Genomic DNA, 14,432 nt, shown 5'->3' with positions numbered 1-14,432 from the left:
ATGAAAGTAAAAAAAAAAAAAAAAAAAAAAAAAAAAATTATAGCAAAAACCAAAACTACTCAATGTAACATCTTGTGGAAGACTGGTAAATTAACTAATAAAAATAATGAAAGTAAAAAAAAAAAAAAAAAAAAAAAAATTATAGCAAAAACCAAAACTACTCAATGTAACATCTTGTGGAAGATTGAACAAACGATAACATCCTTGTCGACACGCCTGTTGTAGATCCTTAGTAGAACTAATAGTACACGCTTGGTTGATTAACGCACGTGTTTACTCTTCCTTACCTAGATTACTGCTGTAACGGAACATTTAACATACCACGAGATGCTGTTTTCATCGAGGACATTGACATTTCCTTTTATATAGTATACAATGATATATGCCAGTCCTGTTTACAATGTGAGAGGCGTATTATTTTAATCCCATTGAATTATTATAAACCGCCTTTACAATATGTGCATTTAATGTAAAACCTTAATAACACACAGTACATTATCATTGATTCTCGGGAAAACAACCTGTTGGCCATCTTTACATTCTACCTCGTTTGAAATAATAAGTATCAATGAACGCTAATATATATCTACTATGTTTCCACTAAAACCTGTATTTGTGGTTCATTTTATCGTAACAATAAATATGGGAATACTGTTCACGTCGGGTAAGTTCTCAACGTTGTTTCTTGTAATTTTCTGTTATTAAATACCAATTTTGATTTGAAAATTTATAGATCTCTAACATCTGAAAAGGTAATTGAACACAATCAATTGAGAACTTCTTTAGGACTTTCATCCATGCCTATTTATTTTTTTCTGCTAGCGCTAGCAAATTTAATAGTTAGTTTTACATTCATTACTAACTTTAAACTCTTCTGCTTTAAATTTGTTGAGGTAACAAAAGGAAAAAAACATTTATCAACGATTTTTACCCATTAAACGGGGAAAAATTGACGGTGATCAGTTGACGCATCCACGTTGATATTAGTGATATCATAATCGATGTTCTGGATGTCAGTTATATCACAGTAGACTTCAATTCTGTATGGTTAGTTTATATATTAATTGTGATACGAGAATGTAAATATACGGCTGCAATTTCAGTCATAACTGCAGAGAATATAAAACAGGAACGAATAGACACTTCATCTTTTAACTAGCTAGAATGTTTCTTACAATTTCGTCAAGCTTATTTAATATATATAGATTTTGTAATCTCATCCACACTTTATACCATTGTGTGGCATATATTTGTTTAAACAAACAGCCTATGTAACAACGTTACAAACACTTAATTATGCATTAATAAATAAATAAGAAAGTGACGTCAAATGAAATATTTTTCTGATCGTGTGAATAAATATCTGTAATTTAATCATACGAACTTAAAAATAGTGCTTGTACGTGTTTAATGAATACAAAAATGCATATATCAATTCATTTTGCTTCTGGTGCATGCACAACCAGTATTAAATTGCACATAGGTAGTAGTGCTTTCAATTTTTTTTCGGGACGCAATAAATTAATAATTTGAATATTTTTATCTTGAATTGTAATAAGAAGCTCAAACTTTTCAATGATGGTAATGAGAGTAAAAAACTTTTGTAACAGAAGAAAAATAATAATTCGTCTGTTTCTGATTTTGATAGAGAAAATAATACCATTCGTTTGCGGTAGAGCATCTTTTAAGTTGACACTTTAATGCCATGTTTCTGGTGAATATGACACTATACTTGTGGTCACATTTTTTTTGAAAAATTGATTTCCATCCAATTTTTATTAAGCTTTAAAGTCTAACAAAACAACTTCTGACGATTCAAGAAATCAAACCTCTTCTGGATGTGCTTCAGGTATATCTTAACTATTATAATTATTTGTAACGTAACAGAGTAAAACTTTTGAAATGTTATTTCTTCCCTTGTATCATTTATTTGTATTTTTATTTTTCAATTAAGCTTTAAAGTTTAATTCAACAACCTCTAACGATTCAACAAATCACACTTCTTCCGGACGTGCTTCAGGTAACATTTTGTATATCATTCAGATGTAGGGTGCCGGGAATAGGTTCAAATATAATGTGCTTGGTCTTGTTATATTACTGTTATTAACTATTGCAGAATTTAGTGCTATAGTAATCTAGTAGAGATGTTTAACTAAAGATAGGTTGATTGAAGAATTGCGTTATTATAGTTTGCTGGCAACAAACCTATGAACACATTTTGAATCTTACTTATTATCGAATTATTTATTATTACGTACTCCATCATCAGTGACATTAACGCTATATTTGTAAGACATTGATACAATTTAGAATGATGGTTTTTACTTTTTATATCACTGAGCCTAGTAAATGTCTAAATGTAAAACCGGCTGCCTATGGAAACCGAACAATGGACATTCCATGATTGCAACTGTTTGTTATAGTTTGCAGATCAATTTGATAAAAACTGTATTTCTTAACACGAAATGAAGAACTATTTAATTGGTTGTGTAGATTGTGTTTTGTAAAAAAAAAACATTCAATAAATCTAATTTGCTATTTCTTTTTCGCTCCCTTTATATGCACATCCCTTGAGAATAACTCGCGGTATGCCGAATGGGTAATTTACATCATTGCATAACTAAGTACAAGGAAAGATAACTCGCCTGAGCTTATTCCGAGTATATGCTATTACAAATGGACACATGGATGGATTGAAAGCAGATGCAGAGTCACCGGCAATCACACTCTCTTGCGAAGACATGACAACGCCCCACAGATTTCTCATGTAGAACAATTGTGTACACTGCTAGTATGTAATACACAGTGGGCTAATAAATGTTATAGGCGTTTGTTTGTTTGTTTGTTTGATTAATTAACGTCCTATTAACAGCTATGGTCATGTAAGGACGGCCTCCCATGTATGCGATGTGTTGCGTGTATGTTGTGCGAGGTGCGTGTTTTGTCGATTCATATGTTTTTATATCAGTTTTTCAGCGCTTTTGAATACTTGAAAAGAGAACGAAAATGTCGGTCTCATAAAACAATTTTTTAATTCTTTTTTAAATCTAATTTCGATACTTTTTAACTATTATTATCAGCTTAATGATCGGTCATCTAATTTTAGAATCCCATGAAACATCAATATCACCGTTAATCAATCCATTGCAGTGCCTCGTACCAAGACCATTACGACTGCGTTTTTGTAACAGTGTTGAAAACCAATTAATTATTTGTACCGTGGGTGCCCTAGTTGTTGCACTCTCTATATTTGGTGCAATAGCATTTGCGTATGCATTTGGTTTGGTGTATTATTATTACGTGCTATAAACTGCCACGATTGTGGTATATTCGTGTTGTCTACTTATAGAGGAACATATGCTTTCAATAGTCCTATTTAACATTCCTATAACGTCCTATGAACATCAAGGGTCATGTAAGGGCGGCCTCCCATGTACCCACATGGGTTTGATTAAGGTCCTATTAACAGTGTCCTTGCAGGTAGGGCGTACCTGCGTCCCTATTGCATGATCGTAAAATGTAACTTAATTTAGGATATTTTTTCTTCGTTCTATCCAACGTTTCCCTTGACACCGCCTCACTTTTGGCCTTGTGTTGAGCGCTCGATCCTGTTAAGTGGGCTCTGGATCCTATCCCCTGGTCTGTAAGCTCCAAAATCTATAAAAGTGGTAGTTTCTGCTCCTGCTTAGCATACAGGCAGTAGGACGACTGATTCGCCCGTCGTCAGTATACTGTGACCGGGTGGGGTGTGTTGCTTTGATTCTTTGGCAGAGTGCTTCAGTGATATAGCACGATAAAAAAGGCAACAGTGCCACCATTCAAGAAAACAATGGGTACATGGGAGGCCGTCCTTACATGACCCTTGCTGTTCATAGGACTTCAATTAATCAGTCAAAAAATTAATCAATCCAAGTAAACTACATAAGACAACGGCTATACTATACGGAAAGTTGCGAAACAATACATAATACCCAGAAAGATGCAAGATCTATCCATAGCTAATCTGGCGAGATGATCCGTGATTGAGTGACCTTTTCTCAACTGTATGATACTTTTTCTAGTTTGCCAGTCTTCAATGTATGTTTCGTTTATTAAAGACTGAATAGCCACATTGGGTTGAGACTTAAATGGCAGTGTTTGAGTAGTATCACTGTAGTAAAATATATCATGACTTGCCAGGTTTAATAGTATAATCATTTGATTGTGTTTCTGTAGAAATTCTTGGATGTTGTAAAGTGTAAATTATCAAACATGTACTTAAGCTACAAAAGTGAGATGTTGATTTATTCCGCAGATGAATATATATTATGAACAAACCTTTCTGATTTGATAAATTTGTAGCCAAATACAAATGAGCAGTCTAAAGATAATATTCTTTACAAAATTACTACTAGTCTCACAGAGCTAATTGAGGAACGTGATATTTCTATGTTCAACTCCTGAATTTATAGTCTGATGGCGTGTATTGTAACTAGAGAAGGAGACGTTTGCTCGCAAACTTGAAACCTTGGTGCAGCGTACCGTAACTGTTGTATAATATCGAGTTCATGGCGTTGGATTGACTCAATGATCCGATCCATAATTCGTCAATGAAACATTGATTAAACTTGGTTTCAGTTGGTCAATGGGTTCCTTTTTCACTGTGGATGTCAACACTAAACAAATAAATCAAAAGTTGTCTTCCTTTGGCACATGTCAACATTATCACAGTGCAGATTTGCAGTAAAGTTATTCCTGCGTACTCTATGGTGTTGAGTCTGGAACGCGCTTTGTATGGCCATCGTGAAACACTATTAGTGAACTTTTTGTGGAATTGTAACTCAAGCGCCATTTGTAAGAAAATTCAGAAACATTGATGTTATCGTAATGCCATTGTCCATTGCCCAAGAGCGTTTCAATGGGAGACTTATTAAGCAATTGATTATTTACACGTGCTTGAATTTATTCTCTTCTCTTGTACACTCGTTTGAGCTAATTATGCGTGGATGGTTGGAGGGGTAAATATTCAAAATATATAGATATCTTACAAAAAGGTTGCTAACACTATTTCATGCTTTAGTACATAGCTGCTTAACAATTGGTTTGAGTTTTTAAAAGTCTATAATATATGCTCTAGTATGCTGCTGAGACCATATCAATCAATTTTCTGTATTGTGTGTTCCGGAAGAACACATCTTGACAGTATTAGCTAAAGGAACAATGCGTGTGATACCTGCTGTTCAGTGTAATCCGTTTGTAAGTATATTAAACACAGTTTGAGAACATATTTCATTGTGAAAGAATATACACGGTATGTCATTGATCTGAAGCTGGTCTAACTTAAAAATAAAAATAACATCTTGATTCCCTTATATATGTGTGGATTTTGAGATAGGCCGATTCACAATGCATCTAGAGAATATATTTTTAGCCATTTGCCTAGTTTATTATGCATTGAATACTTCATTAGCAGGTAAGTGATGCTCAATTATCGCGTTCATGAAGCTTTAAATAAGCATGCTGTATATAGGTTTCGGTTTGAAAGTTTGGTTTTTGACTACCTTCTCCAGTAAGTAACACTAAAGCTAGTCCAGATACTATGTCGTTCTATCATCTTTAAGTCTAGGCATTTATCCGATGAACATCGGAACTCTGGCGGAAACCTAGCGACATGGAACGGTAATTGTCTTATTTATTTTGTTCTTTTCAAATTATGAATTTAATTGCTGCTCTTGCAAAATTGCACAATAAAGTGTAATTCAGGTCTAATTTAGAGCATTCAGGCAACCTAATCACATCTAACATATTTTGGTACTATGTTACAGCATATATAGACGTCATGTTTTGCACAATTAATCTTATACACTTCTAAGAAATAGCGTATATGTGAGAAAACCTTCAGCTTTTATGTTATTTTACAGCTTACAATTAATTTTGGTCACACATCAATTTGATAAAATTAAGGTGTCGTATGTAGTACTATGAAATATAACATTTAAGATACATTTCCAAATGCCCCACTGCATTCACATTTTCTCTGATAAATATCACATGACTGTTCAATTTCATTTTCTCATACGTAAACTATACGGCAAAATTTGCCATGAAGCTTAAAGATGAAACATGTTTTTACAAAATGACAAATGTCTTGAAATGAGTTTTGAATGGAAATGTTAATTCTCTTCAAAGTCTTGGATAGCACCCGAGGTCATTAAGGGCGCCAAAGACACCAAGCAACACATCTCACCTTGTCACATTATACTGACAAATGGAAAACCAGTCGTCCCACTCCTTTAATGCTGAGCGCATGACCGGAGCACGTTTAAATATAATCCAGAGCGAACTATCATACCAATGCTAAAAGCGAGGTGGTGCCACAGGAGACGATAGCAGGACAATGGCAGTTAGACCAAATGTAGTCAACGGTTACAATCATGCATTTGGGAGAGTACGGTATTATAAAATTTGTTGAAATGGGGAAAAAAAACCGCGAATATTTATTAGGTATTATTGACTCAATCATTTTTGTTTATTGCAATCAATCATTTTTGTTTATTGCATTTCCCACTTTCAGTTATTGTAGACCTGCAACTGTAGGTATTCGCAAAATACCTAAAAGTGGGGACCGCGACCAAATACAACCGACGTAACATAATATCCACAGACCGGGTTCTGTTATTAAAAAACCTTCTTTGACTGGATTACACCAAAACAAAGTCTGTCCGAGTATATTTCATTTAAGATCTGCATTCGATTGTGTCAAACTGTTAAAACAATTACCATCGACGGTTTCGATCATGTAGTAGTATGATCATTCATTGTAGAAAAAACAAACTTCATTATATAAGCCTGAAGGACGATTATCATATCATATAAACTTTTAAGGAATTAGTGTTATTATCATTATCCAGCAACAGATGAAAGCGGAACGTCAGCCTCTGCAGTGCCAAAAGACCGAGCTTCTGCTACAGGAACCGCAGGTAAGCATTGAATTAAGACTAAACCATTATTTAAAACGTTGAAATATTTTAATTTCCATTTGTTTTAAAATTTCGTGCTTTTTTTTGCAGCCAGATCAGCAAATTCTTTGCCAAGAAACACAAATGGTTATGGAAACAAGGGAATGACAAGATAATAGTCCAATCGGGATAGTCTGAAATGTATTAATAAAGAAAAATAAAAAGTTCTAGTATAAAAGTTGAAGTTTACTTATGAATCGGGAAAGACGACTAAGTTTGTGATTTTATGTTTTTCCTTTTTGGTATTCGTCTTACTTAGTACCGTCTTACTTTTGGTCTTGTGGTTATGTGTTATATTTTGTTTATTTGTAATTTTAGGGCCAAACTTTAATTAAAGGATAGCACTCATGTTATGTAATGATGTCCATAAAAATGAAATTTTGAAAATGTACTCATCTCAATCAATGATATATTTTGTTGATTTAATCATAAACCTATTCGCCAGGTAAGGAATAGCATGTAGAATGCGGTTATCGTTCCTTTGGGTAGCTATTCAACATCATATATATGTGTGTTACATTAACATATTGAACCATTTTCCTTTGTATTACACTTCAAACATTTGGTATGTAATTGTTCGTTAAAAGAAATAATGTGTGTCTGCATGTGGGAGCAGTTTCAATTAGCAATAGTTTTGCAGTAAATAAAGAAATTGTACGGTAGCTATAGGTTACCGACCTATTGCCCAAAACCACCAAATGGACACAAGATGTTTCATTATTAGATCTTTTTTCAACTGCTCTTACATATTGTTATTCATGTTAATGATCATGGAATCTTTACATGTATGTGTTATTGATTTGATCCGTGAAAATGGTGCGTCGACCCTCTTTACGGGGAGTTAATACTGTCCACAGCTGTAGAACTCTCCTGTGTTGTAGAATGCACCATCCTAGCAACAGTAACTAATGACAGCGAAAATAAATCTAAAGACAATTATTTTCTACCGTGATGTTTACCATTTTATGTCATATGTAGTATTGTTGAATGCTCCTTTTAAAACTAATCGTCGGATAAAATTGAATAAAGTCTATAACCATGTATATATAGATTCAAATTAAATGATCTTATATGTTGATATACCCCTATGACGCCTTTTTAACATCCGACGTCATGTGTTGTAGGGACGAACTCCTCTGTATGTAACGTGTTATATCACGGAAGCATTCTGTCAAAGATACAAAGCAACACTTTTCTCCCGATAAACACTATAACAAGGGCAAAATTCACTATACAAGACACAACACGAATAAACCGCAGTCTCAAAAACCCCCCTTCTCTCTCAAACACACAAGACATCACATGGACGAGAGGATGTTCTTACATGACCTTGGCTGTAAATAGGACGGCAATATAATAAAATCAAACCGTACTATGCAGGCATGGGATAATTGTAATCGTAATCATTTGTAATTAATTACATTTTTCAAGTAATCGACAGTAATCAGTAATCGAAGACTATTTCGATTACTTGTAATCGTAATCGATTACAGTGGAAATTTACTGTGTAATCGTAATTAAATTTCGATTACTTTTCAATTACATCATACCTATTATGAAGTTGAACTTAGCAGCTAGTATACTAAGTTTAGAAAGTGTAAAGTTCAACTTGTCTGCTGTAGTTCAACTAAAACTGACGATATATGTAACAGTGTTTAGTATTTGTCTATAAACATATTTTATAATTAGTTTTCTGATGAACTGTATGGCTCAAAGAAATAAAGAATACAAACGAATTGTCTTTACAGGTACACTTTATAACTAATTTTAAGTTTCACCAGTGTGCCCATGGGCATAAGAGCATGTTGTATTAAACAATGGAAAGCAGTGTTTTCATAAAAGTCAACAGGCATTGACTAATTATAAGATCAATTCAGTTGTTTCAGGGGGTATGTCCTCAGATTTCCAAAGAACTTGTTGTTTAATGAAACAATGAGAAGTCAATTCTGTTTGATATTCCCAGTAACTGTTCTTTTTACCTGTACAGTCAAGATTTATCTGTTTAGCTCAGAAGCACAAGTCACATTTTTGCTTTAAAAAAATCCTTAAATTATATACTTGATTCATTTTTAAATATTTAACATGCATTGCATTGTAAATGAAAATTATAAATATAAGAAAAAATACACTGCTTCAGATTTCCGCTTTCTCACTTGAAGAATCAAGAATTATATTTCAGGTTTAAAATACAAATGTATCTACTTGTTGTGTTATACCGTCATCTGCAAAATGCAGGTTATCAATTAACCACATACGAAAAATGCACATGGTCATTTCTAAGACACACCAGTCAAAAAAGCATGATGTGGGACAGGTGTAAACTTGAAACTAAATTAACAGTTTAACTAATTCCAATGAAACTATTTTATATAAATATAACTGGTCTTGGAATGCAATCGAATCGTAAAAAGGAAAAATTGAAAATATTGTGATAGAAGATAAAATTTAATAAATCAACTAAATATGTAATCGAATGTAATTGAAAGTAATTTCAATTACTTTTTGTAAAGTAATCGATTGTAATCGATTACAGGTCAATGGTACCTGTAATCGATTATTAATCGAATACAGCATTTTCTCCGAAGTAATCGATTATTATTTAATTACATTTTGAAGTAATTGTGCCCATGCCTGGTACTATGTCTTGTTCATCAATTGAGCAAAATAAGTAAATTTTTCTATTTGCTTCGCTGAACGATTCAGTTTACAATTTACTTTTGAATGAGACGGAAATAACAGACTCGCATAGTCAATTAATATGATATTAGAATACATTTCGGATACAATTATGTTGTAAATAGTATAAATACACACTACAAATAGAGGTAACACATTTCACCACGCCTTTAAATACAAAAACGTGTTACACATGTCGTTTTTATACACAGATGTTACTCTTAAAGATGACATCGAACACAAATATTGATTACATTTCCTTTTAAGTTAGATACATATTTATGTTTGTCACATTTTTATCATTGCTCGATCTTTACTTAGGATCATGATGCATTGGAAACTAACATTAATTCTGATAGTGTTGACGGTGTTATCCGGAAATGTACAGTGCGCGTCACGTAAGTATATCACACCGTGTCGTATTTACCATCAAACTCTTTAAGGATATTACCTTTTTAACATATAATCCGCCAGATATCCAGCGACTTTGCATTTTTCTTACATCGTTAGTATGCTATAACCTAGAGCGACTTTGATTGGCTGTACTGAGCGGAAGCCCATTGCGATATCATCGCTAAAACAATGAAGTGACGTCAGGAAATGATCACGTAATATTAAGATACGACTACAGCGAACCAAATTCTGTGTTGACATTTCCATGCAGCCTCACTTTGAAAAAATAGGCAAAGATATTTAGGACCTCTGCTATATTTACACGAGACTTTAATATAGTTTCAGTAGTCAAAATTGTACAACCTAAGCAGAACTTCGCTGTAATATGTAAGGTCTTTTGGAAGACCAATGAACGTATTTAGATATGTTCTCTTCGCTCGACTATTCAGTTCTGATATGAAATGAACATTCATTTTTTGATATTGATATATTAAAAATTACAAGGCTTTCTGGTGACGCCAAGCTAAATATACACATATTTGCACGAAAATATCTACGTCTATCGAGAAATGAAGTACAGTGAGACGAACAGAACATTATTCTCTGAAAGTTAGCCGCGACTTTAAAGAAAATTATACTTCTTCTGAATACCATGGACTTAAGATCTCTGAAACGTTGTCGATGTTATATCTGGTCATGTCGGTCGATGCGAAAAGCTGTGAAAGCATATTTCATTTGAATTCAGCGTTGATTCGCTATTGATAATAAATGTCTGCTTATGCATGGATTTACCTTTTTCTTCATTAATACGGTCTATTTTTTCAACAGTTAGACGTCAAATGCAAGATGTTGATCTAAATGTCAATATGGGGAGATCTCCTGTACGAGTAAGACGTGCAGATCGTGGTAAGTATACGCATTTCGGACAAGACCAAGCGCAATTAACAGTCCGTTCAAATACTAACTAATCATAAAACCAAATAAGAAAATAAACTGAATATCCGGAATAGATTACTTCCCCCTAGACCGTACATGACAATGAAATATATGTCTCCCATACTTGGCAGGGTTATCTCGGGGTAGGGAAATGCGGTGATAATTTTTTACGCACATCTCCATTCATATCAAATGATTTTTCACCATTTCTCGTTAAGTATGGAAGAAAAAGAATCTTACAAGGGCCTGTAAGGTGGACAGGGATATCTCAACTCTTTTGAAAGATTCTGTCTAACCATCGGCAAGCCGCGGGTTGACTAGCCAATTTTTTTCACTCGGGTTGAGATATTCCTGTCCACTTGACAGGCCTAAGTAAGATTCTTTTACTCATGACAGTACTTCATATATATATATCAAATGCTTAAAGGGCCTAAAATGATGTTTTCTAACAATTTTGTTGTTATTTGACAAGGTGACCCCTTGTGTCCCTCTTTGGAACATATTTATTCAAATTGGTACGTGTACATCCGCTGACTTCCGCTATTGACCGTTTGCCAAATAAACAAGCGATATCCATGCCACTAAACTGTTCATATTATCATAATCATTACTTAATACTTAATAGTTTCGCAGTTCACAAATATAAATGGTATTGGTGCATTTTTTCTGTATTATTACCGTGTTTCCCGGTCGATATATGGCTTCAGACGATGACCTAGTTTTAGTCGCTGCTAGTAGATTTGTTTAGCGGGGGGTATTCAACAAACGTGGTTCGTAGGTAATATCGGATCTGTAGGATAGGTCTTTTTAAGTTGACACAATCAAAATTTGCTGTTGCAGCGACTTTTCATGTCATATTGACATAATTTTAGCTGTTATTTTTTTAATAAAGAATACTTCATTCTTTATTTTAACCCTATTGATAAATATATTTATTAATTATTTTACTACAATCTGATTTTCAAGCAAAAAAATCAAATTTTGGCAGGATAAAACTAAAGATTTGTGGTTTGCTCGAAATATTTAGCATGTTATCAATTTTGTCGACACTTTTAAACTTTTTTTTAAAAACATACTATAGTTATAAGCTTTTACAGATTCTTTAAAAAAAATCCGGGAAAATATCTTTCAATAGGCTGAAATATAGACAAGAGGTGTTTTTTAAATCAATATTTGCCTGAGATGACTGTAAATTCAAATTTGATTAAAGACAACATATTAAAATAACAGTCTGTGGTATAATTGCGTAAACTGACATATATACTGTAAAATTTGTTCATTGTTAATTCTTGTATTTTCTCTAACAGTACAAACAAATCCAACTACTAGATAAGCTTTCGGATGAAGCAAATATTTCTTCTAACTGGAAAGAAATATATTTTCGTCAGCAACCCTAATAACTCTTATTCTGACATTATTTAAATTTCAGCCAATCAGGGTCCTCAGTTTTGTTACCATGACAACCAATATTTTGTTAAAAGTGTTACCATATGTAGCATCAAAAAGTATTACTGTACACTCATTTTCACTTACTTCGGGCTCAATCTGGAAATGTATACCTAGGTATACTAATAATGTGGACCGATGCTACCTGCACTCTCTAGTTTCAATTCACTCGAAAGCTATTTTCCATGATTTTAATTTCGAAACTTATTTTCACATAGACAGGAAATGTCATGAGAATATTTTTCAATGAGGGGCAAAACTGAAGACAAAACCCGTAATAGGGTGAAATGAGATAATAGAAAGCAATACTCCGTTTTCTTTTCCCCCATTAAGAATCTAAAAGAAATGATTTAAATATAAAGTAAACGATCTACTAATTTATTATAAAATGAATTATGAATAAAAAAATGTAGAATGTTTAACAAAGGCTAACCTATTTTGGCATGTTTGTGCAGGTGGTTTTAATGAAAATGAAAACGAAGGGCCTTTTTAAAATTACAAAAGGAAAAACGTGGTGAATCTTTAAAGGGACAACTTTTTTTTTCCATAAAATATACTATATTTGATATAGGGAAACACTTTGCTCAATGTTCATAGGAAATGAGTCAAACTTGGTTTACTTTTTTACCCTGAGATTTAGCGTTTTACCATATCCATACTAGTCATCGCTGAAACCCAGGGACCAATTGGGCGGGGGCCAAACACGGTCAAAATGACCGAAATCTCAAAAATCTTCTTTTGAATTCACAGATTTGATGGAACTAAAGACTCTCTTCCATAGAATAAAAAGACAAATTTATAAGATCTAATATAAAGACTGAAACAAAGGATTTGATGGGCCAATATACAAATGTAGTGTTTATTTGTCTTTGTTTCATTCTGTATCCGAACTCGAGTGGACGCTAAGGCCCATTGGCCTCTTGTTTCAATGAATGTTGTTATTCTTGTCTATTTCTTATATGGTACCGATGTCAATTTTTAACCAAATTTGAAAGTTAATCACGCTGAGGATATTCTATTTCTGATCACAAGAAATCATATTCGGCAGGATACAATCTTTTGGTAATAATATACTCGGGTTTGTGTGTTAGTTAGTTTGGTTTAACTAACGTCCTGTTAACAGTCAGGGTCATGCAAGGGCGTTCTCTTATGAATGCGCTGTGTTGCGTTTGTGAAGTGCGTAGTTTTGGAGACTGCAGTATATATAGTTGGTTGGTTGAATGGGATAAACATCCATTATGAACAGCTTAGCTAGTGTATCGACGGCTTTCTCTGTATGCCATGTAACGCATGTGTGTAAAAGGTAGTGTTTTGACTCCCTATAATAATGCAATTCGCATACCGACAACTAGTCGCTTTGCTTGTTTGTTTGATTAATTAAAGTCCTATTAACAGTCAGGATCATGTAAGAACAGGCCCCCATGTATGTGGTGTGTAGTGTGTGTGAAGTGCGGGGTGCGTGTGCGCTTCATTAGCTATATGCTGAGCGTTAAGCAGTAGAAGAAACAGACACTTTTCTAGTTTTGGTGTGTCTCGGCCAGTGGACAGAACCCATAGGGGCAAACGTAGCTTGTACATTGATAGACGCCCGTAAATGATCCAGACTGTTAAGATGTCAAGATTAGTATAAACTATAAAATTGCTTTATTTCAGAACCAATAAATGTTGGTGATGAAGGGAACACTAGCGGATTTGGTAACAAGTCAAACAACCCCCCTACTCCTCCATAAGTTTGAATTATCTGCAGCTGCAATATTATTATAACTGCACTTGATCATGTTTTGCAGATGTAAATCAACAACATTATTATTGAGTAAATATCTTCAAAATTCATTGCTGTTGTTTTCATTATTTCAACATGCATTTTGCATTTGATAGTAACACAGCAAATTTAGAGTATAGTGGGTAAGCACCCTACTAATTTTCTGAACAATATTCCACTTCCACCTAATTTTTTTTCAGAAAAGAAAGTGCAACGGACAG

This window comes from Argopecten irradians, chromosome 2 (genome assembly GCF_041381155.1).
Source record: "Argopecten irradians isolate NY chromosome 2, Ai_NY, whole genome shotgun sequence".
Taxonomy (NCBI): domain Eukaryota; kingdom Metazoa; phylum Mollusca; class Bivalvia; order Pectinida; family Pectinidae; genus Argopecten; species Argopecten irradians.
This window is presented reverse-complemented; position numbering follows the sequence as displayed.